This window comes from Amblyomma maculatum, unplaced genomic scaffold (assembly GCF_055883805.1).
Source record: "Amblyomma maculatum isolate TAMU_Amacu unplaced genomic scaffold, ASM5588380v1 scaffold_23, whole genome shotgun sequence".
NCBI classification, from domain to species: domain Eukaryota; kingdom Metazoa; phylum Arthropoda; class Arachnida; order Ixodida; family Ixodidae; genus Amblyomma; species Amblyomma maculatum.
The window spans coordinates 3054278-3080267 of NW_028146748.1; the positions used below are offsets into that span (position 1 = coordinate 3054278).

General features: G+C 35.1%; 2 non-coding genes and 5 pseudogenes across 2 annotated transcripts; all 7 read right to left on the minus strand.

The window, feature by feature from the left end:
- Window positions 1–725: 725 nt before the first annotated feature.
- Window positions 726–917, minus strand: LOC146171344 (U2 spliceosomal RNA). Its single transcript, XR_014702965.1, has one exon. It is a non-coding gene; the product is annotated as a U2 spliceosomal RNA (small nuclear RNA).
- Window positions 918–1296: 379 nt separating this feature from the next.
- Window positions 1297–1467, minus strand: LOC146171345 (U2 spliceosomal RNA; annotated as a pseudogene).
- Window positions 1468–6024: 4557 nt separating this feature from the next.
- LOC146171346 (U2 spliceosomal RNA) lies at window positions 6025–6211 on the minus strand. The gene has a single exon (XR_014702975.1). It is a non-coding gene; the product is annotated as a U2 spliceosomal RNA (small nuclear RNA).
- A 379-nt stretch (window positions 6212–6590) lies between these two features.
- Window positions 6591–6761, minus strand: LOC146171347 (U2 spliceosomal RNA; annotated as a pseudogene).
- Window positions 6762–9533: 2772 nt separating this feature from the next.
- LOC146171348 (U2 spliceosomal RNA) lies at window positions 9534–9706 on the minus strand (annotated as a pseudogene).
- Window positions 9707–15136: 5430 nt separating this feature from the next.
- LOC146171349 (U2 spliceosomal RNA) lies at window positions 15137–15307 on the minus strand (annotated as a pseudogene).
- A 10132-nt stretch (window positions 15308–25439) lies between these two features.
- LOC146171350 (U2 spliceosomal RNA) lies at window positions 25440–25612 on the minus strand (annotated as a pseudogene).
- Window positions 25613–25990: the final 378 nt, after the last annotated feature.

Consider the following 25990-nt stretch of genomic DNA (forward strand, 5'->3'; position numbering starts at 1 on the left):
ATTACCAATTACTTCCACACTGTAAAACCAACCACAATGGCTAGGTAAACTATTATTACTAATTATTTACAGTTGCGAAAATATAATTACTAATTATTACCACACTGTAAAACCAACCACATTGGCTAGATAAACAATTATTACTAATTATTTATAGTTGCATAGTATACTTACTAATTATTACCACACTCTGTAAAACCAACCACATTGGCTACATAAACAATTATTAATAATTATTTACAGTTGCATAAATAATTATTACTAATTATTGACAGTTGCGTGAATATAATTACTAATTATAACCACACTCTGTAAAACCAACCACAATTGCTAGGTAAACTATTATTACTAATTATTTACAGTTGCGTAAATATAATTACTAATTATTACCACACTGTAAAACCAACCACAATGGCTAGGTAAACTTTTATTACTAATTATTTATAGTTGCATAGTATACTTACTAATTATTACCACACTCTGTAAAACCAACCACATTGGCTACATAAACAATTATTAATAATTATTTACAGTTGCGTAAATAATTACTACACTCTGTAAAACCAACCACATAACAGTAAAAGTCGGAAAAAAAAGTCGGAAAAAAAAGTCGGAAAAAAAAGTCGGAAAAAAAAGTCGGAAAAAAAAAGTCCAAAAATTTCTAGAACAAAACAAAGCAGTTTTTCTGTTTTTTTTCAATTGTGCCTTCTCCCCCCAAAAGGGGGAGATGCTGGGCCGGTCCCGGAAGTAGTGCAGTACCGGGTCGACCCGTGGCGGAGTTGGAGCAAGCCCCGAACACTCCGCCGCGCTACAAAAATCAGTTTAATATCATGGGTACAATTAGAACCCGTAACAGATATTAAGCTGTTAAGAACAGATACTACACTTTGATCTTAGCCAAAAGGCCGAGAAGCGATAAATTTACAAGGAACTGCAGTTCGATCCCATCAAAAATGTATGCCCAAGTGGTGCCACTTATCGGTTGTTGCAGAAACAGCGTCGGTCCACCGTTTTTTGTTTGTAGCACTTGAGCTATGGTTTACCAAATCTCGACACATCCCTTGAAGGGGATTCTTAATCAAACCATTCTTTATTGCCTCAAATAATGGACTCACATGCAATGACATGCGGAAAAAGTAACCCAAGGTGTCACTGCATGCACGAGGCGCCCAACAATGCAATAAGACAGGCATTGAGAGGATTGCTGTGTTAGGCACATGGATAGCAGTGAGCTCGAATGAAAAAAGTTAGTTGGCCTCATCTTTGAGTTGTGATTGTCCTCCCCCAAAAACCGTGAGTCGCTTAGCTAGTCCCGGAAGTAGTGCAGTACCGGGTAGACCCGTGGCAGAGGTACAGCAAGCCCAGAATGCTCTGCCGCATTACAAAAAATAGTATAATATCAGGGTTACAAATTACAACTGGCAACTGATATCAAGCTGTTAAAACAGTGTTTTCCAGAAATGTTTTGTACATTTGCAAGCAATGCTTTATTGCAGATACCTACTGCTATTAAGGCAAAAGCCTTTATTGCCTCATAGTTGTCGTTAGCAAAAGTGTCACATTTTTGCCACAGCACTTATTGGTCGCGAAGGGAAGACGTCGTGGAGGTGTCGACCAATCACAGAGCAACACCACAGTATGTGCAAATGCATAGCTTATATGTCCATATGTCAATCAATGAGCAGTTACTAATTAAAAAGGAAATAAATAAGTAAATAATTATTTATATGCTATGTCCTGGTTATTGCACTAATTACTCAATATTGGCTAGGTAAACAATTATTACTAATTATTTACAGTTGCGAAAATATAATTACTAATTATTACCACACTGTAAAACCAACCACATTGGCTAGATAAACAATTATTACTAATTATTTATAGTTGCATAGTATACTTACTAATTATTACCACACTCTGTAAAACCAACCACATTGGCTACATAAACAATTATTAATAATTATTTACAGTTGCGTAAATAATTACTACACTCTGTAAAACCAACCACATTGGCTAGGTAAACAATTATTACTAATTATTTACAGTTACGTAAATATAATTACTAATTATTACCACACTGTAAAACCAACCACAATGGCTAGGTAAACTTTTAATACTAATTATTTACATTTGCGTAAATATAATTACCAATTACTTCCACACTCTGCAAAACCAACCACAATGGCTAGGTAAACTATTACTAATTATTTACAGTTGCGAAAATATAATTACTAATTATTACCACACTGTAAAACCAACCACATTGGCTAGATAAACAATTATTACTAATTATTTATAGTTGCATAGTATACTTACTAATTATTACCACACTCTGTAAAACCAACCACATTGGCTACATAAACAATTATTAATAATTATTTACAGTTGCGTAAATAATTACTACACTCTGTAAAACCAACCACATTGGCTAGGTAAACAATTATTACTAATTATTTACAGTTGCGTAAATATAATTACTAATTATTACCACACTGTAAAACCAACCACAATGGCTAGGAAAACTTTTAATACTAATTATTTACATTTGCGTAAATATAATTACCAATTACTTCCACACTCTGCAAAACCAACCACAATGGCTAGGTAAACTATTATTACTAATTATTTACAGTTGCGAAAATATAATTACTAATTATTACCACACTGTAAAACCAACCACATTGGCTAGATAAACAATTATTACTAATTATTTATAGTTGCATAGTGTACTTACTAATTATTACCACACTCTGTAAAACCAACCACATTGGCTACATAAACAATTATTAATAATTATTTACAGTTGCGTAAATAATTACTACACTTTGTAAAACCAACCACATTGGCTAGGTAAACAATTATTACTAATTATTTACAGTTGCGTAAATATAATTACTAATTATTACCACACTGTAAAACCAACCACAATGGCTAGGTAAACTTTTAATACTAATTATTTACATTTGCGTAAATATAATTACCAATTACTTCCACACTCTGCAAAACCAACCACAATGGCTAGGTAAACTATTATTACTAATTATTTACAGTTGCGAAAATATAATTACTAATTATTACCACACTGTAAAACCAACCACATTGGCTAGATAAACAATTATTACTAATTATTTATAGTTGCATAGTGTACTTACTAATTATTACCACACTCTGTAAAACCAACCACATTGGCTACATAAACAATTATTAATAATTATTTACAGTCGTAAATAATTACTACACTCTTTAAAACCAACCACATTGGCTAGGTAAACAATTATTACTAATTATTGACAGTTGCGTGAATATAATTACTAATTATAACCACACTCTGTAAAACCAACCACAATTGCTAGGTAAACTGTTATTACTAATTATTTACAGTTGCGTAAATATAATTACTAATTATTACCACACTGTAAAACCAACCACAATGGCTAGGTAAACTTTTAATACTAATTATTTACATTTGCGTAAATATAATTACCAATTACTTCCACACTGTAAAACCAACCACAATGGCTAGGTAAACTATTATTACTAATTATTTACAGTTGCGAAAATATAATTACTAATTATTACCACACTGTAAAACCAACCACATTGGCTAGATAAACAATTATTACTAATTATTTATAGTTGCATAGTATACTTACTAATTATTACCACACTCTGTAAAACCAACCACATTGGCTACATAAACAATTATTAATAATTATTTACAGTTGCGTAAATAATTATTACTAATTATTGACAGTTGCGTGAATATAATTACTAATTATAACCACACTCTGTAAAACCAACCACAATTGCTAGGTAAACTATTATTACTAATTATTTACAGTTGCGTAAATATAATTACTAATTATTACCACACTGTAAAACCAACCACAATGGCTAGGTAAACTTTTATTACTAATTATTTATAGTTGCATAGTATACTTACTAATTATTACCACACTCTGTAAAACCAACCACATTGGCTACATAAACAATTATTAATAATTATTTACAGTTGCGTAAATAATTACTACACTCTGTAAAACCAACCACATTGGCTAGGTAAACAATTATTACTAATTATTTACAGTTGCGTAAATATAATTACTAATTATTACCACACTGTAAAACCAACCACAATGGCTAGGTAAACTTTTAATACTAATTATTTACATTTGCGTAAATATAATTACCAATTACTTCCACACTCTGCAAAACCAACCACAATGGCTAGGTAAACTATTACTAATTATTTACAGTTGCGAAAATATAATTACTAATTATTACCACACTGTAAAACCAACCACATTGGCTAGATAAACAATTATTACTAATTATTTATAGTTGCATAGTATACTTACTAATTATTACCACACTCTGTAAAACCAACCACATTGGCTACATAAACAATTATTAATAATTATTTACAGTTGCGTAAATAATTACTACACTCTGTAAAACCAACCACATTGGCTAGGTAAACAATTATTACTAATTATTTACAGTTGCGTAAATATAATTACTAATTATTACCACACTGTAAAACCAACCACAATGGCTAGGTAAACTTTTAATACTAATTATTTACATTTGCGTAAATATAATTACCAATTACTTCCACACTCTGCAAAACCAACCACAATGGCTAGGTAAACTATTATTACTAATTATTTACAGTTGCGAAAATATAATTACTAATTATTACCACACTGTAAAACCAACCACATTGGCTAGATAAACAATTATTACTAATTATTTATAGTTGCATAGTGTACTTACTAATTATTACCACACTCTGTAAAACCAACCACATTGGCTACATAAACAATTATTAATAATTATTTACAGTCGTAAATAATTACTACACTCTTTAAAACCAACCACATTGGCTAGGTAAACAATTATTACTAATTATTGACAGTTGCGTGAATATAATTACTAATTATAACCACACTCTGTAAAACCAACCACAATTGCTAGGTAAACTGTTATTACTAATTATTTACAGTTGCGTAAATATAATTACTAATTATTACCACACTGTAAAACCAACCACAATGGCTAGGTAAACTTTTAATAAATAAATAAATTGGTTCACAGGAAGGGAAAGGCGCAGTAACTGTCACACTTGCTCTGTGGACACCCGAACCGCGCTGTAAGGGAAGGGAGGAAGGTGGGAATGAAAGTGGAAAGAGAGAAAGAGGAGCCATTTGCGTAAATATAATTACCAATTACTTCCACACTGTAAAACCAACCACAATGGCTAGGTAAACTATTATTACTAATTATTTACAGTTGCGAAAATATAATTACTAATTATTACCACACTGTAAAACCAACCACATTGGCTAGATAAACAATTATTACTAATTATTTATAGTTGCATAGTATACTTACTAATTATTACCACACTCTGTAAAACCAACCACATTGGCTACATAAACAATTATTAATAATTATTTACAGTTGCATAAATAATTATTACTAATTATTGACAGTTGCGTGAATATAATTACTAATTATAACCACACTCTGTAAAACCAACCACAATTGCTAGGTAAACTATTATTACTAATTATTTACAGTTGCGTAAATATAATTACTAATTATTACCACACTGTAAAACCAACCACAATGGCTAGGTAAACTTTTATTACTAATTATTTATAGTTGCATAGTATACTTACTAATTATTACCACACTCTGTAAAACCAACCACATTGGCTACATAAACAATTATTAATAATTATTTACAGTTGCGTAAATAATTACTACACTCTGTAAAACCAACCACATAACAGTAAAAGTCGGAAAAAAAAGTCGGAAAAAAAAGTCGGAAAAAAAAGTCGGAAAAAAAAGTCGGAAAAAAAAGTCGGAAAAAAAAGTCGGAAAAAAAAGTCGGAAAAAAAAGTCGGAAAAAAAAAGTCGGAAAAAAAAGTCGGAAAAAAAAAGTCCAAAAATTTCTAGAACAAAACAAAGCAGTTTTTCTGTTTTTTTTCAATTGTGCCTTCTCCCCCCAAAAGGGGGAGATGCTGGGCCGGTCCCGGAAGTAGTGCAGTACCGGGTCGACCCGTGGCGGAGTTGGAGCAAGCCCCGAACACTCCGCCGCGCTACAAAAATCAGTTTAATATCATGGGTACAATTAGAACCCCTAACATATATTAAGCTGTTAAGATACTACACTTTGATCTTAGCCAAAAGGCCGAGAAGCGATAAATTGACAAGGAACTGCAGTTCGATCCCATCAAAAATGTATGCCCAAGTGGTGCCACTTATCGGTTGTTGCAGAAACAGCGTCGGTCCACCGTTTTTTGTTTGTAGCACTTGAGCTATGGTTTACCAAATCTCGACACATCCCTTGAAGGGGATTCTTAATCAAACCATTCTTTATTGCCTCAAATAATGGACTCACATGCAATGACATGCGGAAAAAGTAACCCAAGGTGTCACTGCATGCACGAGGCGCCCAACAATGCAATAAGACAGGCATTGAGAGGATTGCTGTGTTAGGCACATGGATAGCAGTGAGCTCGAATGAAAAAAGTTAGTTGGCCTCATCTTTGAGTTGTGATTGTCCTCCCCCAAAAACCGTGAGTCGCTTAGCTAGTCCCGGAAGTAGTGCAGTACCGGGTAGACCCGTGGCAGAGGTACAGCAAGCCCAGAATGCTCTGCCGCATTACAAAAAATAGTATAATGTCAGGGTTACAAATTACAACTGGCAACTGATATCAAGCTGTTAAAACAGTGTTTTCCAGAAATGTTTTGTACATTTGCAAGCAATGCTTTATTGCAGATACCTACTGCTATTAAGGCAAAAGCCTTTATTGCCTCATAGTTGTCGTTAGCAAAAGTGTCACATTTTTGCCACAGCACTTATTGGTCGCGAAGGGAAGACGTCGTGGAGGTGTCGACCAATCACAGAGCAACACCACAGTATGTGCAAATGCATAGCTTATATGTCCATATGTCAATCAATGAGCAGTTACTAATTAAAAAGGAAATAAATAAGTAAATAATTATTTATATGCTATGTCCTGGTTATTGCACTAATTACTCAATATTGGCTAGGTAAACAATTATTACTAATTATTTACAGTTGCGAAAATATAATTACTAATTATTACCACACTGTAAAACCAACCACATTGGCTAGATAAACAATTATTACTAATTATTTATAGTTGCATAGTATACTTACTAATTATTACCACACTCTGTAAAACCAACCACATTGGCTACATAAACAATTATTAATAATTATTTACAGTTGCGTAAATAATTACTACACTCTGTAAAACCAACCACATTGGCTAGGTAAACAATTATTACTAATTATTTACAGTTACGTAAATATAATTACTAATTATTACCACACTGTAAAACCAACCACAATGGCTAGGTAAACTTTTAATACTAATTATTTACATTTGCGTAAATATCATTACCAATTACTTCCACACTCTGCAAAACCAACCACAATGGCTAGGTAAACTATTACTAATTATTTACAGTTGCGAAAATATAATTACTAATTATTACCACACTGTAAAACCAACCACATTGGCTAGATAAACAATTATTACTAATTATTTATAGTTGCATAGTATACTTACTAATTATTACCACACTCTGTAAAACCAACCACATTGGCTAGATAAACAATTATTAATAATTATTTACAGTTGCGTAAATAATTACTACACTCTGTAAAACCAACCACATTGGCTAGGTAAACAATTATTACTAATTATTTACAGTTGCGTAAATATAATTACTAATTATTACCACACTGTAAAACCAACCACAATGGCTAGGTAAACTTTTAATACTAATTATTTACATTTGCGTAAATATAATTACCAATTACTTCCACACTCTGCAAAACCAACCACAATGGCTAGGTAAACTATTACTAATTATTTACAGTTGCGAAAATATAATTACTAATTATTACCACACTGTAAAACCAACCACATTGGCTAGATAAACAATTATTACTAATTATTTATAGTTGCATAGTATACTTACTAATTATTACCACACTCTGTAAAACCAACCACATTGGCTACATAAACAATTATTAATAATTATTTACAGTTGCGTAAATAATTACTACACTCTGTAAAACCAACCACATTGGCTAGGTAAACAATTATTACTAATTATTTACAGTTGCGTAAATATAATTACTAATTATTACCACACTGTAAAACCAACCACAATGGCTAGGTAAACTTTTAATACTAATTATTTACATTTGCGTAAATATAATTACCAATTACTTCCACACTCTGCAAAACCAACCACAATGGCTAGGTAAACTATTATTACTAATTATTTACAGTTGCGAAAATATAATTACTAATTATTACCACACTGTAAAACCAACCACATTGGCTAGATAAACAATTATTACTAATTATTTATAGTTGCATAGTGTACTTACTAATTATTACCACACTCTGTAAAACCAACCACATTGGCTACATAAACAATTATTAATAATTATTTACAGTCGTAAATAATTACTACACTCTTTAAAACCAACCACATTGGCTAGGTAAACAATTATTACTAATTATTGACAGTTGCGTGAATATAATTACTAATTATAACCGCACTCTGTAAAACCAACCACAATTGCTAGGTAAACTGTTATTACTAATTATTTACAGTTGCGTAAATATAATTACTAATTATTACCACACTGTAAAACCAACCACAATGGCTAGGTAAACTTTTAATACTAATTATTTACATTTGCGTAAATATAATTACCAATTACTTCCACACTGTAAAACCAACCACAATGGCTAGGTAAACTATTATTACTAATTATTTACAGTTGCGAAAATATAATTACTAATTATTACCACACTGTAAAACCAACCATATTGGCTAGATAAACAATTATTACTAATTATTTATAGTTGCATAGTATACTTACTAATTATTACCACACTCTGTAAAACCAACCACATTGGCTACATAAACAATTATTAATAATTATTTACAGTTGCGTAAATAATTATTACTAATTATTGACAGTTGCGTGAATATAATTACTAATTATAACCACACTCTGTAAAACCAACCACAATTGCTAGGTAAACTATTATTACTAATTATTTACAGTTGCGTAAATATAATTACTAATTATTACCACACTGTAAAACCAACCACAATGGCTAGGTAAACTTTTATTACTAATTATTTATAGTTGCATAGTATACTTACTAATTATTACCACACTCTGTAAAACCAACCACATTGGCTACATAAACAATTATTAATAATTATTTACAGTTGCGTAAATAATTACTACACTCTGTAAAACCAACCACATAACAGTAAAAGTCGGAAAAAAAAGTCGGAAAAAAAAGTCGGAAAAAAAGTCGGAAAAAAAAGTCGGAAAAAAAAGTCGGAAAAAAAAGTCGGAAAAAAAAGTCGGAAAAAAAAAGTCCAAAAATTTCTAGAACAAAACAAAGCAGTTTTTCTGTTTTTTTTCAATTGTGCCTTCTCCCCCCAAAAGGGGGAGATGCTGGGCCGGTCCCGGAAGTAGTGCAGTACCGGGTCGACCCGTGGCGGAGTTGGAGCAAGCCCCGAACACTCCGCCGCGCTACAAAAATCAGTTTAATATCATGGGTACAATTAGAACCCGTAACAGATATTAAGCTGTTAAGAACAGAGTGTTTTTCAGAAATGTTTTGTACATTTCCTAGCAGTTTTATTGCAGACACCTACTGTTGTTGTTCATTCCTTTTTAGGGGAAATCTCATCTGTAAAGTTTTATTCCTGGTGTGGGGTGAGTGTATAGTTGTGCATGTAGGAAGTCTTTCTAACTCGAGCTGCTGAAGTCCACCGAAGTGCGAGCCCTTCAATTTGCAGCTACGTGTTTAGCATAGACTTCACGAGAAGCTGCGATGGTATCGCTCACCGCCAGCTTCTTGAAGAGACGCATGTAGCGTTTGCTACAGAGGCGCCTCATCACTTTGTCATTGTTGGGGTCCCAGGAGCCCAGGGCCCCAACAACGACTGCCTCGATGCTGACCCGCTGGAATTTCCGGAGCAGGTATTGGCGAACGGGTTCGTACTTGGCGATCTTACTCTCCCGTGCAGCATCGAAGGCGGTTTTGCGATTGTCAAAGGGACATGTGACATCGATGACAATCGCTGTTTCCCCGCGCGCCAGAACAAGATCTGGGCGGAGGTTCGTGTCACCCACGGGCCGGTTCTCATGGGTGACGGTGAATCGCTTCTCAGCGGCTGTCTTCAGCCGGTCGACGATCCTGTTGTGTCGGCTGGTGTAGGCGACGCTCTGGCGCATGCAGTGGCAGAGAACATGCGGGAGGGATTCCTTGTCTTGCCCGCATCTCCGACACCGCTGGTCAGCAGCGACATCCCACGGCCTGGCTCCGTTGAGGGGCAGCAGGTTCAGCCTCGCACGGTGCACGAAGCGCCAATCGCAGAAGCGAGTGAAGCGCCCCGTCCTCATGAAGTGGGAACTGCTACGGTCGGCTGCTACGCACTCCATCACTTTCCCCTGGTTAGGCTTTTCGTGGAGATTGTGATCTCGTGCGCGCATAGCGATGCTCCGAAGTGTCCTCACCACTTTCGTGCGCTGCTTCTGCGTGACGGTCACGTCGGCGCGAGTGATGCTGGGGCCCCCCTCTTGCATCTCCCACGTGACCGCCAGGCGCCGGGAAGCTTTGCGAGCCTCCGTCCATACAGACTGAAGCTGCGTTGCCCTAGCTCGGAAGTCTCCCTCCGTCTCCCCTGTCAGGTAGGCAGCGATGTCCTCATCCGTGGCTGGTCGGCGTAGTCTCTTCGTCGTGATGGCAGTAACGGCATGCAGCGCTAGATCTCGCACCTCTAGATCAAGAGAGGAGAGGAGCTTAAATGCATTGTCAATGCGGCAGATGTCGCTCAGCTCCGCTGCGAGGGGGATGCCGACCGAGCCCGATGCTGCACTGCCGTAGAGGTATTCATTGGCTGCGGTTCCTGGAAGATAAAGGGATTTTTTGATTAGTGGCCGCAGTGCATCGTCGAGGCGTGCCCACTCTGACTTGCCCAACACACCGCACCGCATGGAGAAATTGAGCGCTGGATATACAAATGTTTTCACAGCGTCCAATCTCTGCCAAGGGGCGAGCATTGAGCTAAGCAGGCGGCGGCCGGTGTTGATGGCCTGGTCCACAGTAGCTCTGTCCGGGAAGACGTTGAACCCTACAGGGCGGCCCAGGAATGTCTGGCTTTCAAAATCCTGGATAATTGGGATCTCAGCTCCTGCAATAAAGAAAGGGGTCAGTCTTGTACCAACCGGTGTTTTGCCGCTCAGATGAAGAGTGCGGCACTTCGCTGGGTTAAGCTGTAATCCCAGCCTAGAAGAAAGGGATTCAACAGTATTAATGCGGGCTTGAAGCATCTCCGGGTCATTGGCCAGGGGGGTGAGGTCATCGGCGTAGGCCAGGATGTTGTGCTGCCTCTCGCCTCCCTGCACAGCACGCAAAACAGGGTCAATGACAAAATTAAACAAGAGCCCGCTCAGTGGGCATCCCTGTCGAATCCCTGCAGAAATAGCGATCGGCCGTGTTGACCCTTCTTGTCCTACGATGGTGGTGGTGTTGTCCCTGTAGAGGTCAGCGACGATCGAACAGAAGTCGCTGCCGGCGCCTGCTCCACGTAGTGCGTCGATGAGGGCATTGTGGGCGACAGATCCAAAGGCGTTGCTGAAGTCAAGGAACGCCACGCACAGCTCCCCACCGCCACCCCTCGCTGCGTCGAGGCGCTCCTGCAGCACGAAGTTGTGCTCAAACACACCATCGTGCGGCAGGAACCCCTTTTGACAACGAGAGAGCAGCTCGTGTTCAGCGATCCATCGCTGCAGCCGAGTGGCGAGACACCCAGCATACAGCTTTGAAATCGTCGACCCGAGTGCGATGGGGCGCCAGTTCGTGACGTCCTCCACAGGTCCCTTCTTGTGGATGAGGATGGTCCGGGACTCCTTCCATGCTGGGGGCACTCTCTTGAACTTGAGGCAGGCGTTGAATGCTGCTGTCAGGAAGGCTGCTTCAGGGTCTGTCGTCTTCCAGTGCTGGTAGGTGATTCGGTCGTTGCCGGGCGCGGTGTTCTCACATTTCCTCAGCTTCGTCAGGACCTCCTCTTCGGTGAACTTGTCTAGAGGGAATTCCGTGAGGTCGCTGCTCTTGGCCTTGTTGAGAAGAAGGCTGGTGTCCACCTCCTTGGGGCCCCACGTTGCAGTGAAGTGGTCCTCGAGATCCTGTAAAGGAACCGTGCACATAGGCGACTCGCCGTCCACAATCAGGCGTACTGCTCGGCGGCGATTCCTGCGGTAAAGAGACTGGATCTGCTGAGCGTTGTCGGGGTTGGTCGGACGGCGCGGCTTACCTCCGGCCGGAGCCTTCGGCAGCTTTACCGCCTTTCCAACCTCGGTGATGGCCTCCTCCAAGATGGAAAGAAAACCATCCCAACCCTCAGCAGACGCAGGCTCACGCAGCAAACACCGGAGGCGCCTGGTGTGGTCGACGAGTATGCCCTCGCACTCCAGTTCATCAGAAAGAGAATCAGTTAGTGCTCCCTGGGTGGCAGTTGCGTCATGGTGCCCGCCGCCGTCGTCGTCTTGAAGCTGCGATGTATTGCTTTCCTCGCTGATTGTTGACAGGTGAGCCTGTTGTCCGTCGCCTACCTGCAAGGAAGGAGAATCTTGTGAATTCTCCATCTCCCTGCTGCTGTTGGGTGTGCTGCTGGCAGGCACGGGAATTCCTTGGTCATCCTGCTGGGATGGGGAGGTGGGAAAAATTAGTGCTGGTGTTGCTGCTCTCGTGGTGCTGCTCTCTGGAGGAGGAGAGATGGGGGTTAGCGTTCGTGGCTCTTCCTGGCCCGCTTCCTCCACATTGGTGTCTTGTTGAGGCGTTGCTGGTGGTGTCCTTGCGTCTTGGCTGATGTCCTCTTCTTGTGGGGGCTCTAGATCCGGTGGTCTGGCGTCCCGGGATGGTGTCCTTAGTCTTCTCGTCGCCGCTAACGGTGGCACGGGACGAGGCGGTAATCCCTGCATGGCAGTCTGTTTGCGGTGCCACATGTGATGATTTTCCAGCCCTCTTTTCGATGGAAAAGAGAGCTGGCAATCACCGCACTTGTGGCTGTGCAAGTCAGTGCTGGCCACCTCGAGCTTCTCTCCAGTAAGACAGGGATGCGCTTTTGGCCGAGGACCGACCTCTCTGTGGCAGAGAGTGCAAAAATGCGTGACCTGGCTTATGCGCACCCCATGCTCACTTTCAAGATGCCGAGTCAGGGACTGCCGCCTGGACGTCCACAATACCGGGGAGTACGCGGTAGCGCATCCCTCTTCCGTACATCGGAACGTCCTCGCCAGCGGAAAGAACAGCGTAAGGCTGTTCCCATCACGGCGAGGTTGCGATCCGGGCTGTGGCGGTTCTTCATTGTTGGCCGGGCTTGGACTGGTAGACGGCGATCGGACTGGGATGCGGCTTCTGCTGGCGGTGAAGGCGCTGCTTGTCGGAGGCGATGACATCACTTCTAGCAGCGGCGGTCGTCTGGAAGAAATGGCGGGGTGTATCCGCGCGACATACTGCGATAATGGATTTCCTTCCGCAGAAGAGGTCAGCGCTGCAGCTCCAACGGGGAAAAAGACTATCCAGAAAGAACAACTAACATACACTAATAATGAGACTGAAAAACCAAAGTGCGCACAGAAAAGAAAAAAAAAAAAAAAAGAGAGAATGCTCAACACCAAAAAAAAACAAAACAATATGAGAGCCCTCACCAAGCTCGTAGCAAAGCAAGACAAAAGATGGAGCTGAACAGGAGAGAAACACCAGTAAACACCACACACAAATCACCCTCAACACAATACAAGTGAAAAAGAGCAACGCAGCAACTAATAAAAATCGTCACTCAATTACCAGGCAAACGCGGCAAAGAGCCCTCACCAAGCTCAAAAAAAAAAAAAAAAAAAAAAAAAGGTTTAACGGGAGCGAAACATGGGAAACACCACACTTGACTGGAAAACGGCTCTTGTCAATGAAATCACATTGCAGGAACCCAATAAATCAGCACCTCAACTAAAATAAAAGGGCACACATGCAAAGAATTCGCACTAAGCTCTCAAAAAAAAAAGAAAAAAGAAAAAACTGGTGGCAATGCAACAAAAAGTAATAAATAATAATAATTAAAGGCACAACCGGCGAGAAACAGCGGCAGATACTACATGAACAAACCAACAAGGATGGCAAAGAATTTGAACACAAACAAAAAAGTAAAAAAAAAAAATAACTAGCAAAGACGTAAAAAGAAAAAAAAAGTTTAAGGGCAGAAAGCACTACATGAATAAACCGATTGCAAAGAATGTGAGCACAAACAGAACGGAGAGGTTAAAGAACAAGCAAAAAAAAAAGGAAAACTAGAAGGACAAAAAAAAACAAAAAAACTAGCAAATTAAGAAAAAAGAACACTTGAAGGACAAAAAACACTGCCAGATACTACATAAACAAGCCAACAATGGGGATAGGAAACACTAAATGAACTAGTAAAAAAAAGAGCTCTCACCAAGCTCTCACAGCAACCGGGAATCCAGGGACAGCAGGGGTTCCAAGAACAGCAGGTCCGGATGGTCCATGAGTCCAGGGGTCCAGGGTCAGCAGGGGGTCCAGGAACAGCAGGGGGTCCAGGGGTCCAGGATACTACTACACTTTGATCTTAGCCAAAAGGCCGAGAAGCGATAAATTGACAAGGAACTGCAGTTCGATCCCATCAAAAATGTATGCCCAAGTGGTGCCACTTATCGGTTGTTGCAGAAACAGCGTCGGTCCACCGTTTTTTGTTTGTAGCACTTGAGCTATGGTTTACCAAATCTCGACACATCCCTTGAAGGGGATTCTTAATCAAACCATTCTTTATTGCCTCAAATAATGGACTCACATGCAATGACATGCGGAAAAAGTAACCCAAGGTGTCACTGCATGCACGAGGCGCCCAACAATGCAATAAGACAGGCATTGAGAGGATTGCTGTGTTAGGCACATGGATAGCAGTGAGCTCGAATGAAAAAAGTTAGTTGGCCTCATCTTTGAGTTGTGATTGTCCTCCCCCAAAAACCGTGAGTCGCTTAGCTAGTCCCGGAAGTAGTGCAGTACCGGGTAGACCCGTGGCAGAGGTACAGCAAGCCCAGAATGCTCTGCCGCATTACAAAAAATAGTATAATGTCAGGGTTACAAATTACAACTGGCAACTGATATCAAGCTGTTAAAACAGTGTTTTCCAGAAATGTTTTGTACATTTGCAAGCAATGCTTTATTGCAGATACCTACTGCTATTAAGGCAAAAGCCTTTATTGCCTCATAGTTGTCGTTAGCAAAAGTGTCACATTTTTGCCACAGCACTTATTGGTCGCGAAGGGAAGACGTCGTGGAGGTGTCGACCAATCACAGAGCAACACCACAGTATGTGCAAATGCATAGCTTATATGTCCATATGTCAATCAATGAGCAGTTACTAATTAAAAAGGAAATAAATAAGTAAATAATTATTTATATGCTATGTCCTGGTTATTGCACTAATTACTCAATATTGGCTAGGTAAACAATTATTACTAATTATTTACAGTTGCGAAAATATAATTACTAATTATTACCACACTGTAAAACCAACCACATTGGCTAGATAAACAATTATTACTAATTATTTATAGTTGCATAGTATACTTACTAATTATTACCACACTCTGTAAAACCAACCACATTGGCTACATAAACAATTATTAATAATTATTTACAGTTGCGTAAATAATTACTACACTCTGTAAAACCAACCACATTGGCTAGGTAAACAATTATTACTAATTATTTACAGTTACGTAAATATAATTACTAATTATTACCACACTGTAAAACCAACCACAATGGCTAGGTAAACTTTTAATACTAATTATTTACATTTGCGTAAATATAATTACCAATTACTTCCACACTCTGCAAAACCAACCACAATGGCTAGGTAAACTATTACTAATTATTTACAGTTGCGAAAATATAATTACTAATTATTACCACACTGTAAAACCAACCACATTGGCTAGATAAACAATTATTACTAATTATTTATAGTTGCATAGTATACTTACTAATTATTACCACACTCTGTAAAACCAACCACATTGGCTAGATAAACAATTATTAATAATTATTTACAGTTGCGTAAATAATTACTACACTCTGTAAAACCAACCACATTGGCTAGGTAAACAATTATTACTAATTATTTACAGTTGCGTAAATATAATTACTAATTATTACCACACTGTAAAACCAACCACAATGGCTAGGTAAACTTTTAATACTAATTATTTACATTTGCGTAAATATAATTACCAATTACTTCCACACTCTGCAAAACCAACCACAATGGCTAGGTAAACTATTACTAATTATTTACAGTTGCGAAAATATAATTACTAATTATTACCACACTGTAAACCCAACCACATTGGCTAGATAAACAATTATTACTAATTATTTATAGTTGCATAGTATACTTACTAATTATTACCACACTCTGTAAAACCAACCACATTGGCTACATAAACAATTATTAATAATTATTTACAGTTGCGTAAATAATTACTACACTCTGTAAAACCAACCACATTGGCTAGGTAAACAATTATTACTAATTATTTACAGTTGCGTAAATATAATTACTAATTATTACCACACTGTAAAACCAACCACAATGGCTAGGTAAACTTTTAATACTAATTATTTACATTTGCGTAAATATAATTACCAATTACTTCCACACTCTGCAAAACCAACCACAATGGCTAGGTAAACTATTATTACTAATTATTTACAGTTGCGAAAATATAATTACTAATTATTACCACACTGTAAAACCAACCACATTGGCTAGATAAACAATTATTACTAATTATTTATAGTTGCATAGTGTACTTACTAATTATTACCACACTCTGTAAAACCAACCACATTGGCTACATAAACAATTATTAATAATTATTTACAGTCGTAAATAATTACTACACTCTTTAAAACCAACCACATTGGCTAGGTAAACAATTATTACTAATTATTGACAGTTGCGTGAATATAATTACTAATTATAACCACACTCTGTAAAACCAACCACAATTGCTAGGTAAACTGTTATTACTAATTATTTACAGTTGCGTAAATATAATTACTAATTATTACCACACTGTAAAACCAACCACAATGGCTAGGTAAACTTTTAATACTAATTATTTACATTTGCGTAAATATAATTACCAATTACTTCCACACTCTGCAAAACCAACCACAATGGCTAGGTAAACTATTACTAATTATTTACAGTTGCGAAAATATAATTACTAATTATTACCACACTGTAAAACCAACCACATTGGCTAGATAAACAATTATTACTAATTATTTATAGTTGCATAGTATACTTACTAATTATTACCACACTCTGTAAAACCAACCACATTGGCTACATAAACAATTATTAATAATTATTTACAGTTGCGTAAATAATTACTACACTTTGTAAAACCAACCACATTGGCTAGGTAAACAATTATTACTAATTATTTACAGTTGCGTAAATATAATTACTAATTATTACCACACTGTAAAACCAACCACAATGGCTAGGTAAACTTTTAATACTAATTATTTACATTTGCGTAAATATAATTACCAATTACTTCCACACTCTGCAAAACCAACCACAATGGCTAGGTAAACTATTATTACTAATTATTTACAGTTGCGAAAATATAATTACTAATTATTACCACACTGTAAAACCAACCACATTGGCTAGATAAACAATTATTACTAATTATTTATAGTTGCATAGTGTACTTACTAATTATTACCACACTCTGTAAAACCAACCACATTGGCTACATAAACAATTATTAATAATTATTTACAGTCGTAAATAATTACTACACTCTTTAAAACCAACCACATTGGCTAGGTAAACAATTATTACTAATTATTGACAGTTGCGTGAATATAATTACTAATTATAACCACACTCTGTAAAACCAACCACAATTGCTAGGTAAACTATTATTACTAATTATTTACAGTTGCGAAAATATAATTACTAATTATTACCACACTGTAAAACCAACCACATTGGCTAGATAAACAATTATTACTAATTATTTATAGTTGCATAGTGTACTTACTAATTATTACCACACTCTGTAAAACCAACCACATTGGCTACATAAACAATTATTAATAATTATTTACAGTCGTAAATAATTACTACACTCTTTAAAACCAACCACATTGGCTAGGTAAACAATTATTACTAATTATTGACAGTTGCGTGAATATAATTACTAATTATAACCACACTCTGTAAAACCAACCACAATTGCTAGGTAAACTGTTATTACTAATTATTTACAGTTGCGTAAATATAATTACTAATTATTACCACACTGTAAAACCAACCACAATGGCTAGGTAAACTTTTAATACTAATTATTTACATTTGCGTAAATATAATTACCAATTACTTCCACACTGTAAAACCAACCACAATGGCTAGGTAAACTATTATTACTAATTATTTACAGTTGCGAAAATATAATTACTAATTATTACCACACTGTAAAACCAACCACATTGGCTAGATAAACAATTATTACTAATTATTTATAGTTGCATAGTATACTTACTAATTATTACCACACTCTGTAAAACCAACCACATTGGCTACATAAACAATTATTAATAATTATTTACAGTTGCGTAAATAATTATTACTAATTATTGACAGTTGCGTGAATATAATTACTAATTATAACCACACTCTGTAAAACCAACCACAATTGCTAGGTAAACTATTATTACTAATTATTTACAGTTGCGTAAATATAATTACTAATTATTACCACACTGTAAAACCAACCACAATGGCTAGGTAAACTTTTATTACTAATTATTTATAGTTGCATAGTATACTTACTAATTATTACCACACTCTGTAAAACCAACCACATTGGCTACATAAACAATTATTAATAATTATTTACAGTTGCGTAAATAATTACTACACTCTGTAAAACCAACCACATTGGCTAGGTAAACAATTATTACTAATTATTTACAGTTGCGTAAATATAATTACTAAGTATTACCACACTGTAAAACCAACCACAATGGCTAGGTAAACTTTTAATACTAATTATTTACATTTGCGTAAATATAATTACCAATTACTTCCACACTCTGCAAAACCAACCACAATGGCTAGGTAAACTATTACTAATTATTTACAGTTGCGAAAATATAATTACTAATTATTACCACACTGTAAAACCAACCACATTGGCTAGATAAACAATTATTACTAATTATTTATAGTTGCATAGTATACTTACTAATTATTACCACACTCTGTAAAACCAACCACATTGGCTACATAAACAATTATTAATAATTATTTACAGTTGCGTAAATAATTACTACACTCTGTAAAACCAACCACATTGGCTAGGTAAACAATTATTACTAATTATTTACAGTTGCGTAAATATAATTACTAATTATTACCACACTGTAAAACCAACCACAATGGCTAGGTAAACTTTTAATACTAATTATTTACATTTGCGTAAATATAATTACCAATTACTTCCACACTCTGCAAAACCAACCACAATGGCTAGGTAAACTATTATTACTAATTATTTACAGTTGCGAAAATATAATTACTAATTATTACCACACTGTAAAACCAACCACATTGGCTAGATAAACAATTATTACTAATTATTTATAGTTGCATAGTGTACTTACTAATTATTACCACACTCTGTAAAACCAACCACATTGGCTACATAAACAATTATTAATAATTATTTACAGTCGTAAATAATTACTACACTCTTTAAAACCAACCACATTGGCTAGGTAAACAATTATTACTAATTATTGACAGTTGCGTGAATATAATTACTAATTATAACCACACTCTGTAAAACCAACCACAATTGCTAGGTAAACTGTTATTACTAATTATTTACAGTTGCGTAAATATAATTACTAATTATTACCACACTGTAAAACCAACCACAATGGCTAGGTAAACTTTTAATACTAATTATTTACATTTGCGTAAATATAATTACCAATTACTTCCACACTCTGCAAAACCAACCACAATGGCTAGGTAAACTATTACTAATTATTTACAGTTGCGAAAATATAATTACTAATTATTACCACACTGTAAAACCAACCACATTGGCTAGATAAACAATTATTACTAATTATTTATAGTTGCATAGTATACTTACTAATTATTACCACACTCTGTAAAACCAACCACATTGGCTACATAAACAATTATTAATAATTATTTACAGTTGCGTAAATAATTACTACACTTTGTAAAACCAACCACATTGGCTAGGTAAACAATTATTACTAATTATTTACAGTTGCGTAAATATAATTACTAATTATTACCACACTGTAAAACCAACCACAATGGCTAGGTAAACTTTTAATACTAATTATTTACATTTGCGTAAATATAATTACCAATTACTTCCACACTCTGCAAAACCAACCACAATGGCTAGGTAAACTATTATTACTAATTATTTACAGTTGCGAAAATATAATTACTAATTATTACCACACTGTAAAACCAACCACATTGGCTAGATAAACAATTATTACTAATTATTTATAGTTGCATAGTGTACTTACTAATTATTACCACACTCTGTAAAACCAACCACATTGGCTACATAAACAATTATTAATAATTATTTACAGTCGTAAATAATTACTACACTCTTTAAAACCAACCACATTGGCTAGGTAAACAATTATTACTAATTATTGACAGTTGCGTGAATATAATTACTAATTATAACCACACTCTGTAAAACCAACCACAATTGCTAGGTAAACTATTATTACTAATTATTTACAGTTGCGAAAATATAATTACTAATTATTACCACACTGTAAAACCAACCACATTGGCTAGATAAACAATTATTACTAATTATTTATAGTTGCATAGTGTACTTACTAATTATTACCACACTCTGTAAAACCAACCACATTGGCTACATAAACAATTATTAATAATTATTTACAGTCGTAAATAATTACTACACTCTTTAAAACCAACCACATTGGCTAGGTAAACAATTATTACTAATTATTGACAGTTGCGTGAATATAATTACTAATTATAACCACACTCTGTAAAACCAACCACAATTGCTAGGTAAACTGTTATTACTAATTATTTACAGTTGCGTAAATATAATTACTAATTATTACCACACTGTAAAACCAACCACAATGGCTAGGTAAACTTTTAATACTAATTATTTACATTTGCGTAAATATAATTACCAATTACTTCCACACTGTAAAACCAACCACAATGGCTAGGTAAACTATTATTACTAATTATTTACAGTTGCGAAAATATAATTACTAATTATTACCACACTGTAAAACCAACCACATTGGCTAGATAAACAATTATTACTAATTATTTATAGTTGCATAGTATACTTACTAATTATTACCACACTCTGTAAAACCAACCACATTGGCTACATAAACAATTATTAATAATTATTTACAGTTGCGTAAATAATTATTACTAATTATTGACAGTTGCGTGAATATAATTACTAATTATAACCACACTCTGTAAAACCAACCACAATTGCTAGGTAAACTATTATTACTAATTATTTACAGTTGCGTAAATATAATTACTAATTATTACCACACTGTAAAACCAACCACAATGGCTAGGTAAACTTTTATTACTAATTATTTATAGTTGCATAGTATACTTACTAATTATTACCACACTCTGTAAAACCAACCACATTGGCTACATAAACAATTATTAATAATTATTTACAGTTGCGTAAATAATTACTACACTCTGTAAAACCAACCACATTGGCTAGGTAAACAATTATTACTAATTATTTACAGTTGCGTAAATATAATTACTAATTATTACCACACTGTAAAACCAACCACAATGGCTAGGAAAACTTTTAATACTAATTATTTACATTTGCGTAAATATAATTACCAATTACTTCCACACTCTGCAAAACCAACCACAATGGCTAGGTAAACTATTATTACTAATTATTTACAGTTGCGAAAATATAATTACTAATTATTACCACACTGTAAAACCAACCACATTGGCTAGATAAACAATTATTACTAATTATTTATAGTTGCATAGTGTACTTACTAATTATTACCACACTCTGTAAAACCAACCACATTGGCTACATAAACAATTATTAATAATTATTTACAGTTGCGTAAATAATTACTACACTTTGTAAAACCAACCACATTGGCTAGGTAAACAATTATTACTAATTATTTACAGTTGCGTAAATATAATTACTAATTATTACCACACTGTAAAACCAACCACAATGGCTAGGTAAACTTTTAATACTAATTATTTACATTTGCGTAAATATAATTACCAATTACTTCCACACTCTGCAAAACCAACCACAATGGCTAGGTAAACTATTATTACTAATTATTTACAGTTGCGAAAATATAATTACTAATTATTACCACACTGTAAAACCAACCACATTGGCTAGATAAACAATTATTACTAATTATTTATAGTTGCATAGTGTACTTACTAATTATTACCACACTCTGTAAAACCAACCACATTGGCTACATAAACAATTATTAATAATTATTTACAGTCGTAAATAATTACTACACTCTTTAAAACCAACCACATTGGCTAGGTAAACAATTATTACTAATTATTGACAGTTGCGTGAATATAATTACTAATTATAACCACACTCTGTAAAACCAACCACAATTGCTAGGTAAACTGTTATTACTAATTATTTACAGTTGCGTAAATATAATTACTAATTATTACCACACTGTAAAACCAACCACAATGGCTAGGTAAACTTTTAATACTAATTATTTACATTTGCGTAAATATAATTACCAATTACTTCCACACTGTAAAACCAACCACAATGGCTAGGTAAACTATTATTACTAATTATTTACAGTTGCGAAAATATAATTACTAATTATTACCACACTGTAAAACCAACCACATTGGCTAGATAAACAATTATTACTAATTATTTATAGTTGCATAGTATACTTACTAATTATTACCACACTCTGTAAAACCAACCACATTGGCTACATAAACAATTATTAATAATTATTTACAGTTGCGTAAATAATTATTACTAATTATTGACAGTTGCGTGAATATAATTACTAATTATAACCACACTCTGTAAAACCAACCACAATTGCTAGGTAAACTATTATTACTAATTATTTACAGTTGCGTAAATATAATTACTAATTATTACCACACTGTAAAACCAACCACAATGGCTAGGTAAACTTTTATTACTAATTATTTATAGTTGCATAGTATACTTACTAATTATTACCACACTCTGTAAAACCAACCACATTGGCTACATAAACAATTATTAATAATTATTTACAGTTGCGTAAATAATTACTACACTCTGTAAAACCAACCACATTGGCTAGGTAAACAATTATTACTAATTATTTACAGTTGCGTAAATATAATTACTAATTATTACCACACTGTAAAACCAACCACAATGGCTAGGTAAACTTTTAATACTAATTATTTACATTTGCGTAAATATAATTACCAATTACTTCCACACTCTGCAAAACCAACCACAATGGCTAGGTAAACTATTACTAATTATTTACAGTTGCGAAAATATAATTACTAATTATTACCACACTGTAAAACCAACCACATTGGCTAGATAAACAATTATTACTAATTATTTATAGTTGCATAGTATACTTACTAATTATTACCACACTCTGTAAAACCAACCACATTGGCTACATAAACAATTATTAATAATTATTTACAGTTGCGTAAATAATTACTACACTCTGTAAAACCAACCACATTGGCTAGGTAAACAATTATTACTAATTATTTACAGTTGCGTAAATATAATTACTAATTATTACCACACTGTAAAACCAACCACAATGGCTAGGTAAACTTTTAATACTAATTATTTACATTTGCGTAAATATAATTACCAATTACTTCCACACTCTGCAAAACCAACCACAATGGCTAGGTAAACTATTATTACAAATTATTTACAGTTGCGAAAATATAATTACTAATTATTACCACACTGTAAAACCAACCACATTGGCTAGATAAACAATTATTACTAATTATTTATAGTTGCATAGTGTACTTACTAATTATTACCACACTCTGTAAAACCAACCACATTGGCTACATAAACAATTATTAATAATTATTTACAGTCGTAAATAATTACTACACTCTTTAAAACCAACCACATTGGCTAGGTAAACAATTATTACTAATTATTGACAGTTGCGTGAATATAATTACTAATTATAACCACACTCTGTAAAACCAACCACAATTGCTAGGTAAACTGTTATTACTAATTATTTACAGTTGCGTAAATATAATTACTAATTATTACCACACTGTAAAACCAACCACAATGGCTAGGTAAACTTTTAATACTAATTATTTACATTTGCGTAAATATAATTACCAATTACTTCCACACTGTAAAACTAACCACAATGGCTAGGTAAACTATTATTACTAATTATTTACAGTTGCGAAAATATAATTACTAATTATTACCACACTGTAAAACCAACCATATTGGCTAGATAAACAAAAATTACTAATTATTTATAGTTGCATAGTATACTTACTAATTATTACCACACTCTGTAAAACCAACCACATTGGCTACATAAACGATTATTAATAATTATTTACAGTTGCGTAAATAATTATTACTAATTATTGACAGTTGCGTGAATATAATTACTAATTATAACCACACTCTGTAAAACCAACCACAATTGCTAGGTAAACTATTATTACTAATTATTTACAGTTGCGTAAATATAATTACTAATTATTACCACACTGTAAAACCAACCACAATGGCTAGGTAAACTTTTATTACTAATTATTTATAGTTGCATAGTATACTTACTAATTATTACCACACTCTGTAAAACCAACCACATTGGCTACATAAACAATTATTAATAATTATTTACAGTTGCGTAAATAATTACTACACTCTGTAAAACCAACCACATAACAGTAAAAGTCGGAAAAAAAAGTCGGAAAAAAAAGTCGGAAAAAAAGTCGGAAAAAAAAGTCGGAAAAAAAAGTCGGAAAAAAAAGTCGGAAAAAAAAAGTCCAAAAATTTCTAGAACAAAACAAAGCAGTTTTTCTGTTTTTTTTCAATTGTGCCTTCTCCCCCCAAAAGGGGGAGATGCTGGGCCGGTCCCGGAAGTAGTGCAGTACCGGGTCGACCCGTGGCGGAGTTGGAGCAAGCCCCGAACACTCCGCCGCGCTACAAAAATCAGTTTAATATCATGGGTACAATTAGAACCCGTAACAGATATTAAGCTGTTAAGAACAGAGTGTTTTTCAGAAATGTTTTGTACATTTCCTAGCAGTTTTATTGCAGACACCTACTGTTGTTGTTCATTCCTTTTTAGGGGAAATCTCATCTGTAAAGTTTTATTCCTGGTGTGGGGTGAGTGTATAGTTGTGCATGTAGGAAGTCTTTCTAACTCGAGCTGCTGAAGTCCACCGAAGTGCGAGCCCTTCAATTTGCAGCTACGTGTTTAGCATAGACTTCACGAGAAGCTGCGATGGTATCGCTCACCGCCAGCTTCTTGAAGAGACGCATGTAGCGTTTGCTACAGAGGCGCCTCATCACTTTGTCATTGTTGGGGTCCCAGGAGCCCAGGGCCCCAACAACGACTGCCTCGATGCTGACCCGCTGGAATTTCCGGAGCAGGTATTGGCGAACGGG